This window comes from Dipodomys spectabilis, unplaced genomic scaffold (assembly GCF_019054845.1).
Source record: "Dipodomys spectabilis isolate Male_0828 unplaced genomic scaffold, ASM1905484v1 ptg000057l, whole genome shotgun sequence".
Lineage (NCBI taxonomy): Eukaryota > Metazoa > Chordata > Mammalia > Rodentia > Heteromyidae > Dipodomys > Dipodomys spectabilis.
Window position 1 is genome coordinate 2,728,151 of NW_024870734.1, and position 5,244 is coordinate 2,733,394.

Here is a 5,244-nt window from a genome sequence, read left to right on the forward strand (position 1 = left end):
AAATTTGCTGTCCTTGGGTAATGAAAGGTGATTATTTTACAAACTTGTATATATCTATATATGTATAGATATATACATATGTATAAAATGCAAATCTACATTTGAGGAATTAGATATTTAGGGATGATATTTTGGAAAGGTATTTCACTGCCTACTACAATAAGTGTGTAGCATTGTTTCTACTATAAACTGTTATCCTTTCATTAAATTTGAACAACATATTTTTCTATGAAATATAAGTAAAAAAATGTAGTCCCTGAAAGCAATTATTCTTGGTTAAAACATTCTCATGTACTAGAAGCCCTAAATCCCAGAGAGCAGCTCCTGAAGCAGTGCTGGCACTGGTACTTTTTATACATTCTGTTTAAAATCTTCTCTTTTCACGAGCATTTGACTGCTATTATTTTGGAATTATGGTTAATATTTATTTGACAGCTATTTTTAAAAACTATACCACCCAATACTGGTTCTCTTTTTCTAACTTTTTGTGTCATCTATTTCTGAAACACAGTTATTTGAATTACATGAACTGATTATTGAAGTTGAATCACTGTTGAGAGGAAAAGAAGAAAAAAGATGTCTCTGTGTGTATGTCACGTTAAAAATGTACCTCACAGCTATTTATGTTAAAATCATTTATTTTTCATTATGTTTAGATTCTGATAAAATTTAGCCTCGACTCACAAAATGTTAATGCAGTCTTATTTCATGCCTACCAAAAGCAAACAAGTTACTATTTATTTAAAAATTATTTTAAAAAAATTTAAAAATTACTATTTATTAAAAAAACTATTTTAAAAAATTGGCCAAGGCAAATGGTTTATTAGATACTTAGAGTCATGATTTACTTTACCTATTTCTGAAAGAATGAAATTCTAGCTTTGAAGCCTTTTGCTTGATATCTACAATGTGTCATTCTTACTTTATTAATAGGAAAATTTGGAGAAAGGATAAGAATTCACAGAGAAAAATGAGAAGAGGAAATGAGAAGGAGAAATCTAGTCATTTTGTTCTTCCTCATCTCAGTGACAAGGTCTGGATAATGATTGTGGATATTAGATACAGTGGACTATAGTGATTAAAAACATGTATAGAAAAAGATAACCCCACAAGTGATCACATGGAGAATGCTTATTTATAAAAAATGAATAGCATCAAACAGAAAATGTTATATAATTGTTTAGTCTTTGTTTAGTGTTTGTTAAATTCTGGTGTGCTATAGTCAACTATCATAAACATATACAAGAATGGTAAGAAACTAACATCTTTATATCATATTCTAATATGAGCTTAGTTCTGCCTGTTTTATGTGTGTGTGTGTGTGTGTGTGTGTGTGTGTGTGTGTGTGTGTGTGTGTGTGTGTTCTTGTGGCTGCATTTGACTTTTGCCTCTATTTCACATGCTATATTCTTCCAGTACAGAAATTTAAAGAAGACTCCCTCTAGAAATATGCTATTTTTATGGCTAAGGGAAAACAAGTCAGCCGCTAGACACAGACACTGGGCTAGAAATCTTCCCCTAGAAATACCCTTTGACCACTTCTGGTTTATTTTTGTAAGCTGAAGTAAGTCACATGATCCATCTTGACATTGCAGAGTAGAGGTAAATCTCACCTTCAGGAAGCTGATGCAGGACAGAGAAATATGCCAAGAAACACTTGAGATAAAGAGGAAAAAGAAGAGAACTATAAAACAATCAATCATACTTGCCATCACATGTCTCTGCAGGAAGGAAGCTATTATGTAACTCTGTTTCCAAAACTACTGAGACCTTCAAATCATGATTTTATGCTTGAATGTTTCAGGAATTAGAGAACATCAAAGAAAGATGGATTAATCATTTCAATACTACATTTTTTTTCTGTTAGGAGAAGAAATCATTTGATAGACAATACTTTATACTTTCTTACCTAGTATCTATTTTTTCTAGAAATGGATTTTGTTAACATATGTGACTATCCACCAGAATAAATGCCTTCATTTATCTGCATCTTGTGCAGATAGCATAGTCAATTATGTATGTGGGAGTTCATCAGTAGCACTTTCTAAAAATGTAAAAAATGGACAGGGAGCCAATATACATATTTTTCCACCATCACCTTCCACATCCTCCTTCTTCCTTCCTAGGAAAAACACCCAATCAATAAAAAGTCTTAGATATTAACTCTTGACGTTGAAAGTGGAAGCAGAATGTCGGAGATGACTGTTAATGGTGCTTTACATAATAATGTCACATGTAACAGCCCTATGAGTCCTGCAGGTTTTAACACTGTACTTCATTAGTGATGTGGTAGGAATGCCAGCCATACTGAACTTAGTATTGTTTTCCACTTCGACCTGGTCAAAATTATAATATATATTAATGGAATGAAAAAGTAATGCCATCTTAAGAAAGTTATTTAGGTATCTGGGAATGTGGCTTTATGGTACAGTTATTGCCTAGCATGCATGAAACCCTGGGATCCATTGCTTAGTACCAAGTACACAGAAAAAGAAACACGAGAAGTGGTACTGTGGCTCAAGTGGTAGAGTGCAAGCCTTAAGAAAAAAGTCTCAAGAACAGTTCCCTGGCCCTGAGTTTGAGCTCCACGCCTGGCAAAAAATCATTTAGTTAGTAAATAGAAAATAACCCATACATGGAATATATAATTGCTCCTTCCATTCTGATACCTGACAATAGTCCTTAATTTAAATACTTTATCTATATTAGAAAACTGTTTTGAACAAAAAAAGTTTTGTTAATTGGTCACGGCAAGTAATGACAGGAATGTGTTTAGATATCAGATTTTAGATATCAGGTGAAGATTAATCCTGGAAATTCAAAGATTTCAGGCTTTTAAGTGTTCAATGCTAATCACAATGAGAAGAGTAGTCTAAGTGAGATTTTGGAAATCTTTTTGTCAGGTATGGCACCAAAAAGGCAGAGGCTAATTAATACTTTTGACAGAAGAGATAGAATAACTCCATATGGAAGGAATAAATGATAATAAGAACTAAGTTATACCAAAAACAGTTCTAGGGAACCATTTTTGGTTATTGAAGAACTAGTTATCAAATAGGCTTATTCTTCATTGCCTTTGGCATTCTAAATCTCTTTGGCTAGTTCTTAATTCCTGTGAGATAAGTTTTATTTCCTTCTTTCATAACTGATCTCCTTTCCTTTCTAAAAATCTCAGTCTTTCTCTATTTCCCTATGAACAATTTCTGCAGCTAAGTCAGCATACGCAAACAGCAGAGGATGCTAATGTGAGAGTCCTATACCTCGTGAGTCATTAATATAACAACATGGAAAAGGAGGACATATCTATTGCTAACTCAATTTTTCTGAAAAGCTACAATGTGATCATTTGATTCAAATTTCCATTCTTGGTCTACATAGTGTCATTACCTTCACATAAATGCAAATATGAGCTGGGTGCTGGTGGCTCATGCCTGTAATCCTAGCTACTCAGGAGGTTGAGACCAGAGGATTGTGGTTCAAAGCCTGCCTGGTCAGGAAAGTCCAGGAGACACTTATCTTCCATTAACCTCCAGAAACCTGGAAGTGGTGCTGTACTTAAAGTGGTAGAGTGCTCAACTGGAGCAGAAAAGCTCAGGGACAGCACCCAGGATCAGAGTTCAAGCCCTATGATGAAGAAAAAAACACAAATATGACTTTAAGTTTCCCCAAAAGGAACTATGAAGTCATTAGTTATCTTCCCAATCAGAAAAAATTTCAAAATGATTCAGTGCACCTACTTTTGCTGAGTAATTTAAGTTATGGCTTCTTTGCTGGACATATTCTCTTCTTTTAAAAATTGTCATATATTAGTTTTATAGTAAACTGCATCTAGTATTTCTTGGTTCAAAACAGAAATCTTGATACAGTTAATGTCACTTGCCATTTTTACTATCTCAGTTCAAAGCCAACTCATGCAGGACAGTCTGTCAAATTCTTATCTGTAATTAAACACCAAAAAAACCAGAAGTGGAATTTTGGCTCAAGCAGTAGAGTACTAGATTTGGGGGCAGTTGGACATGGAAGACAATTGTTCAGGGACAGGGTCCAGCCTCTGAGTTCAAGCCCCAGAACCAGCACCAACTAAATAAACAAACAAGCAAAAAAACCCCACATATTACTATGGGACAATGGTTAAAGCACTGGTTTGAGAAGAGGCTCCTTTTGCTGATCATATTCAGTGTATCCTGCTTTTTTGGAATCCTTATTGTTATGGAGAACTCAGGACCAGACAAAAGGAATTGATAACTGATTCGCAATAAGAAAATCATTTCAGGAGTGAAATATCCTTCCATAATACACTATACAACCTGCACGTCTTTGTTTCTTTACAGTAGAACACTTTTCAAACAGTTATTTTTTTTCCTATGCTGGCCTTCAAATGGCATATTGTTTCCTTTTGTAATACTCTCCACTACAAGTTTACAGACAAGTTTTATATGAGTAAAGAACACACTCGAATAAACCCAGGACGGACAGAGTTTCCTTCAAGCCTTGCATTCTTTTCTTAACTTGAACTTTGTCATTCCTTTATGTTCAATTCCTCTCTTGGGATCAGTTTCCACTTGCAGTAACACTTCCTTCCACTTACATTCAGTAACTACCTATTGTGCTGATCCAGGTAAAATGAATGTTTTCTGGCTTCGTTGAAATAGCACAAAGACATCGTTGGACATGAGGTAACATGTGTTTCAGAGGCAACATAGTAAAGACAAAATATGGAATTAAATGGCTTATAAAAACATTATCAATGTACATATGGCCATATAAGATGATATTAAGTGAAATGGACCCCAAGATAGGGACACATCTTCTTGTTTCTTTCTTGCTATCATTTTTAATATATCTAAAATGTACTATGTGATTTTTTTTGTTTCTCTTCTATGTTCTTCCCCCACATTATAACCCGTTTTCACTTGATATGATTTTGGTGCCCTGCATCTACACTTTTCTAATGTGAGGAGGGGAAGGGAAATAACAAAATGCTGAAACAAGGATACAATATGACACATTGTAGCAATGAGTTGAACAAGACACTATGTAGAAAATGAACTTTACAACTTGTGGAGAGAAGGGGGAATTGTGGAGATGGGGAGGGAAGGGATGGCAGGGGAAAACAAAGGAGGAGGTAACAATGCTCGATTGATTGGAAATGTACTCATTACCTTACTTATGTAACTCTAACACTCTGTACATTATTTTTACAATAAGAAGCATGAAAAAACATTATCCAGGAGTACATTAAGT